Source organism: Haemaphysalis longicornis, unplaced genomic scaffold (genome assembly GCF_048455015.1).
Source record: "Haemaphysalis longicornis isolate Haplotype H1 unplaced genomic scaffold, Haemaphysalis longicornis Haplotype H1 scaffold_1, whole genome shotgun sequence".
Classification (NCBI taxonomy): Eukaryota; Metazoa; Arthropoda; class Arachnida; order Ixodida; family Ixodidae; genus Haemaphysalis; species Haemaphysalis longicornis.
The window spans coordinates 421,748,365-421,755,909 of record NW_027526203.1 but is presented as its reverse complement, the minus strand read 5'-3'; positions in this window follow the sequence as shown (position 1 = coordinate 421,755,909).

Genomic DNA, 7,545 nt, shown 5'->3' with positions numbered 1-7,545 from the left:
AACTGGCGCACCAAAAAGTTTTCCGGCGTGCCCGCATGACAGGGCCCCTTTCAGCTCGAGAGGAGCTCCGTGTTGTGTTTGCCGGGCCCGGAAGAGAAAAAGGCGGGGGCGCGTCGTCAGCCGCGCGCGGGATGCCTAAAGGGTGGGAAGAGTCGCGCCGCAGTCTCATCACAATTTGGCTCCGAGTGACGCAACGACTCATTAATTTGAGAGTGCGACTAACAGTGGCCGGGCCAACCCGAAGCCTGCGAGAGCAAACTCCGCCGCCCACGACGCAAATTAGGTTAGGCCGCTCTTCCGACGCTAATTATTTATCCGAGGCGTGTAATAAAAGACACGATCAACAGGACCGGGGCCAAGAAGCGGCCGCGGGAGCGACAAGTGGCGCGCCGGGGGGAGGCTGTCGGTGAAAGTCGCGGGCAGATGGCGCGCTTTTTCTTTGCCCTCCTCGCGCGTGGCTGCACGCGGATCCCCGAGGCCCTTGCGGCCTGCTCGGGAGGAGACTTCTCTAATTAATGGAGACGCTCTGGAGGGCCGCCCCGCGTTGATTTGAAAAGAACACGCGCGCCATGTCGGTCGCCGCCGAGGATGTCAGCGGCGCCGCCGAGTTTGCGCCCAGACCTGACAACAAGACACGGCCGCCGCCACCGCCGCTCACTGCAGCCGCCTGCTTCGGGCACGGCACCGAACGTCCCTCCCCCTTGTGGTGCGCCCCGATGCCCCGCAGCGGCGACGGGCTTCGCAGAAGAAGTAAATACGGGGAAGAGGAAAAACCCCACGCTTTCGGTGCGTCCCCGGCCCGTTCTGCAGCACAAGACAATCCAGTAACGTCACGCGCTTTTTGCCTTTTGCACACGCACGCGCGCAAATGGGGGCGAGAGTATTCTTCGCGATTTCGCGAGAAGGCTAACAAATAAAAAAAAAACGAAAACCCGTGCTTTTCCAGAAAGATCCGTTTGCCCTAAGCTCTATAAAATAGGGCATATCGGAGCACCTGTATCTCTACACCAAACCCGAAGAGCTGTATGCACTCTGGACACTATTGGGCCCACAGCAACCTCAGCAAATATTACTGAGTGAAGCTGTTGGTCAGAGCAGCAGGGCCGCTTAGGAAGAAAAAAATTCTTGGAATGTCTGTCTTCGAGCACATCAAAATAAGGTGTACACACTACTATTGGCATAAGACAAAAACCTGACAACGAATGCAGGAAGGCTGACGCATATCGCCTCAAAACGTAGCAATGAACATATAACCTATAACTGTGACGCAAAATAATTGATGAATTTATTGTCAATGCTATTTAAAACTGTCGATGGCGTAGGGCAATTATTTATGGCTTAACGGTAGTCGACAGCGGCCGATAGCTAGCAATAGCTGAAAATAATCGCGGTCTTGGGATGTTCGTGCAGCCTCCACTGGAGCTCACCACCTGAAGCGTGCATGTGGGGATCACTGAATCTGTGTATATAAGCTTAGAGAGAGATAATAAATATCACCTCTTCTCCCTTTCTTTTCCCCATCTCCGTTCAAAATTGTAAGTGGGGAGGAGGGGGGACCTTAATAGAGATGCAGAGACAGGGTGCAAATGTTTTTAAGTGTGATGCATAATAACTCAAAAATAGCAAGAACGAAACGAAACTGAGTTCGTAAGGGTGTGCCCGTGTACAGAGTAAGAATTTCTTTCTTTCGTCGTAGCAACGCATTTTTTTAAAACGCACACACAAGGGCTTGTGATCGCTGTAAAGACATGCATTCAGCCATTATATTAATAACAATTGCTTGCGTTATTATTAATGGCGACAATTCTGCTTTTCGATTGCATAGTTTACTTTTAAGAGCTGACAGACAACTATTGTAATCGTTGTTAAATAGCTAACCATATTGGTCAAATGGGACTGGCGATACAAGCGTTAATCGAGAAAGGCTCCGTTTATACACTAGAAATCCCTAAAGGGAATGATTCAGAGTGGTACATGACCGAGGTGGTAGGTGCGCTGCTCATAAAACTCGGTGTGCGAGCGAGTCCACCGAGATGGCTGGATAGGTCAAGCTCCAAACTCGCAGGGCACGTTGGGGCGTAGTTTGGTAAATATCCAACCTACAAGACTTCTTTATGACTCATATTTTTTATACAAGACTTTTTTTATAATGTTTGACTTTAATGGCTGTTTTAAATGCTGAATGAAAAGGAAGGGCGCTATATTGGTCTAAAAAGTGGTTGTGAAGCATTTTACTAGCGAAACATAGACGCGGACGAAGAAGAAGTACACAGGACACTCGCTAGTGTACTTCTTCTTCGTCCGCGTCTATGTTTCGCTAGTAAAATGCAGTCAGATAACCAACTAGCCCAACTTTATGCCTTAACTGGTTGTGAAGCTATGCACGGCCAACAGTTACCGTAGTTTTTCGGATGGGAGGGCGGTAAACAGTAGGATTTTTCTTAAATGGTGTATATAGCATTTTCTAAAAGAAGTTCAGTGTTGGTTTTAATTTAGAAGCTATAATCAAAGTCTGACTAAAGCACCAAGGAACACACACACCATTCGTAAAGTGTAAAAAAGCGAGAGCAACGTAGTCCTTGCGAATGTCGACGAACGCGACGTAGTAACTTTGACGTTGGTATTTTTTACAGGTTCCTCGGGAACATTTCGGGATTCACGTCCCAATCATAAGGTGCCCCAAAATAATACAAAATGCTACCGAAGCGCACGAAAGTAACTCCAAAGAGAGAAAAACAGCTATATTGTTGCACGCTACGTAACGAATGATCTAGGTAAGCGTTTTTTAGCGTTGCTTGCAGTTTTAAAAATCATAGCTCTCGCGCTTATGCTTCGAAGTTTTGAAGGAATCTGATTTTGTCTCTTTCATACATGTCGTTGACGACGTGCTCGTTCCCATTACGGTAGATACTAGTTGCACGGAGTCTGATGATAGCCCACCCCTTAGAACCATTGCCACTAGAGCCTGCCTCATTTGATCGACAGATGGGGTACGCAGCATGCAAATTTAACTGGTATGTCCCTCGCGTGGTAGAAAAGGCATAACCAAATCCTGCCGCCCAGAAACGCCACATTTATTTTTTTCGTCTTCATGCATATGCGGAGGTGGTTGGAGCTAATCATACCATGGACAAACAACAACGCTAAACCGCCTAGTACCCTACCAAGAACTGTGACGCTAATGTCGGACAGCCTTTCTTGAAGGCAGCGGACACATTTGGCACGTAAAACACAACCTTTAAAACAGTACACACTTCCGAGAAAACTTAGAGTCAACTCGATTTGCTCCTATGGGGGCACCGCTACAGTTGCTATGCCGTAAGTTGTTTGTCACAGAGTTGCCTTTAAAGGAGCCATGAAGAGAAAATGCAAGTTGGTTTTATTCGAAAGATTTCGTGTTTTATAGTGCCCCCAGCGCTTGTCCGGATACAAACGGTGCTTTATTCACTGAGAAATTAAACAATTTAGATAAAAATTTCGATTTTCCCGCTCAATCGTGCGTTTTCGTGGTCCCAAATGACATCACAGGAACCGACCGCTCTGCAGGCTAGAGTACCTTCATTCACGCATCCGCCGTACAGGGTAGAGACACGTATACGCTGGCGCCGCCATTTTCGGTTGCTCGCTCGCCGCCGAAGCAAGTCATTGTGTCAAAACCGCGCTAAAATTATCGCCGCAACGTGGTTTACTGAAGAAGTTTGAATCATATTGTCTGTTTCGCGTTGCTAGGTCTCGTGGGAAAAGAAAAGAATAACGCGTTTAGCCCGTTGGCCCAATTGCGGCGGCACGGGACCGTTCAAAGGTTGTCTCCACCCTGTACAGCGGTGTTGGTTTGTTCCCGCGTTTCTTTACGTTCCGTAACCTAGATGGCGCCACCATACCGTGGCGAGCGTTTGGTTTGTTTTTGCCCGCATTTAAACCTGGCTTGTTTTTGTTCTGGGAGAAAATATTCGTTCCCTGAAACAGTGCTCGCTCGACAGATGGGGTCACGTAAGACACCGTTGCTTGCGTCAATCGGCCAGTGTCGTCTGAGACAACCCCAAGCCCCGTAGTGCTGTGCAGCTAAACCAAGCATGCTGTGCGCAGTACGAACAGCAGAACGCAGCAGTACTTCTATGTTTACATGTGCTTTCGTAACTTCCACTGTTTGTCCCATCATTCTTATTGCTTTGTAAAGAATGTGCCCTAAACTTAAGCGCAAATCGCTCGTTCGTCTAGTTTGTAAGCTCTACCTAATTTGCGTCTGCTTCTGCCAGCCTCCGCCAATCGCAGAGCTTAGCTCATGTGACATCACAGGTTCTGTTGCGGGAAATGAGCTGGTGTGTCGCATGACCATTCCCGTTTTTCCTAATTATGCAGCTTATTTGAGCGAAGTTTACGTTAAAAGTGGTGTCAGTATGATTCTAACGAGACAATCTTTTGAATGAACCAAACTTGTGTTTTCTCTTCATGGCTCCTTTAAGGTTGCCACTGCAACGCTTTTGTGCACGTTGTTTCAGTATACGCTTTTAGAGCACGGTCAATTAGCGCGCCCGGTACTTGTATTGGATGGTATTGATGTGTACGAGCGAAATGTTACTGCTGTGTTCCCATCAGAAAACTTCGAAATTAGAGTGAATGACTTCTTTCTTCCGTGTCCCTCAAGATCGGGCCATTCTTGTGTATGCTTATGGGAAGAAACGGAAACAGTGTCATCGCTACTGCCGCTCACCTCTTTTCAGTTGAAGCCATTAAAGCATTCGATATTCTCAAAAGCAAGTAAAGAAGAGATTAGAAAAGGTATCTGCTGCGGAGATCAAATCACGCGGAGCTGTTCCCTGCTTGCAATAACTACAGCTCTCGCAGTACTCCGAAAGGAAAGAGAGGAAGAGGTTATGAGCCCCGCTGCAACCCATTTAAAAATTAAAGCCATTCCGCTCAATCTGAAAGCTGTTGGAAGTGCAGAGCAGTGATTCGTCATAATGGGCTGTACCGCCATTATCCGCTCACTGCTACCACCCCATGCAATTCAAATTTCCCGCCTTCGCAGTGCTCGCGCGCCCCCTGCCTGAAACTGCACCAGCGGGACTTCTGTTCTTTTTGTACTTGCTTTAATTTCGGATGCTGGAGCTGCTTTGCGTCATTTCGAACGCACCATTTTTTTCTTGCGCGGCTGGAGCGTTTCTGCCTCATTTCGAACGCGCCATTCTCTTCTTGTGCGTGGAGCCTTTCTGCGGCATTTCGAATACGCCACTTTTTTCTTGCGCGGCCGCTTTTTTCGCTTGCAATCGTAAAAACCAACCCAACGAGCGTTCCTAACTAAACGAACGCGGGCGCTGCCGGTTAATTACGTATATTTTGCCTCAAATATACCTATAGTTTTCTTTGCGCTGAACAACGGGGAAATGTAGGACAAGCGCCAGCGGTTCACGAGTTTCGAACGCTTGTGACTATATAAACCGCTTGGCTTTCGAAGCCTCTGGGGTACGTCGTGACACAAGAAACTCGCGCTAAAGCGGACAAGTGGAAGGGGGCTTACTTGTCCACATTTGCTAGGGCGACCGTGTGTTATTTGCTCTTAGTATGCAAACTGTGGTATGTGATGCAGGTGTTGCACTGCTCACGCACGAACGTGCAAACGTTGCATCGAGTGATCGCTGTTTTTGTCTGGGCCTGGAATTGGGAGAGGCGCAGTCGTAACAACCTTTTTAGGCGTGTGAAAGATGGAGGAGTGGGGCTAGGGCATTTATTTGTGCGACAACTAGTAAATATATTTCTTTTTTTTTTTAGAGAAGTAAGTTACCCTTTACTTCCTACAGTGTGTCAATTAAGGCTAGGCAGGGTTCTCCCCGATTTCGTTATTACGACTGAATACGTGACGGGAGGTATCCTTGGATATTTTAAGGAGGTTGTGGCCAGCGTGAAGTTTTTAAACGCAAGATTTTCAAAAGATTATTTAAGTAGGGTTACGCGTAAGAAATTGTACCATGATATTGTGGATGTTGTGTTCCCTGTTCCCATGTACAGGGCCATGTACTGTGGAAGGCCCGGTAGCGATGTGCTTAAGAGGGTTAACAGAATGCAGATTCAACCAGGAGCCAAGTCCTTGATGTTTAGGTTACATACAGGAACATTATTAGTACGAACGTTTATGTAAGAAAGGGGGTTATTCGTACCGTGGGGGACAGATTGTTTTAGTTGTAAATCACCCGAGACGATAGATCATGTATTTTTGCATTGTTGGGAGGGAGTATATTTTTGGGATGTGCTACAGAGGACATAACACAAAGATTTTCCACTTGATCCTCACGGTATACGTTTTTTTTTTTTTTTGCAATAGATAATGAGGATGGAGTGCCTTCCGATTTAGTGATGGCACTGGGTCTCCATAGTACATGGCGCTCACATACAGAAAGGTTGTACAATGATGTTGATGCGCGATGTGCAAGGGAGTATTTCAAAGAAAGCATTGGTCGATTTGTTGAAGTTATTAAGTTCCACCAGGAACTACCTGATTGGCTGCCACAAATAGAGCAACTAATCGATATAGGGCATTTTAAATTGACAAAGTCAGCCCTGTAGTGGCTGGCAAGTCCACCTCTTGTATGTGTACATATTTACAGTGTTGAGATGTAATCTGTTGTAAATTGTCAAAGACAGGCAATAAATACAAAAAAGCGACAGCGCTACAACGGAACGCCCTGTTGCTCTACTTGGGTTCAGCGAGCGAACTACGACGAAAAGGCGACCACCCAAAGTTTTCTGCACCTAAACAGCCCCTATGGGCGGTAGTAGCCTGAGCTCATAATTTTGCCAGACTAGTATGAATACGCATCTCAACTGCTTGTTCCGCGTGTCTATCACTCAAAAAGCATGTAATTAGAGAGTCAAATGGGCGAGCTTCCGGAGTCATACAAATTAACACATATTTCAATTCCACCAACCCGTATCGGTTTTAGGGCGTGTTGAGGGCCACAAGCTTACAAAGGAAGTTTCGCATTGTGTTTCGCCTGTGTTTATCAAAACCAATGTGGAATAAAAGACAATACACCACATTTATTCAGGGTCCTTCGATTTCAGATTTTATAGTCTCGTAAATTCGTGACAAGTTATTTTGATACCTGCACACCTTAGAGAAATTGTTCATTTTTTGCAAACATTCACAGTTGAAAATCCGTTATATGCACGTGCTCGTGCGTCATTGTTCAAGTAAAAAAACCAAATTCTTCAAACAAATTATGCGGAAATGTTTTCGTCTACACATTTAGCATCGCTCCTTTGCATGGGCATTCAGCGTTTTCTTTTTCTGCGCGTTTGTGCGACGAAGAATCCCCGTTATATTTTCGGGTTCATCTCGTCACCACAAAGATGAACGTTGCTAACAAATTGCCCGGGAGAATTTGGTACTATCCGTCAACGTCGTTCCGAGCTATAATCGGGCCACATCAGGTTTTACGGGAAAATGCAGGATGCTTCTCGAGACAAGTTTTATCGAATAAGAATGCCTGATTACAGTTGCAAATTTTCGCAGTGTTGCGATATGTGGCAGGAATAACATTGACTCAA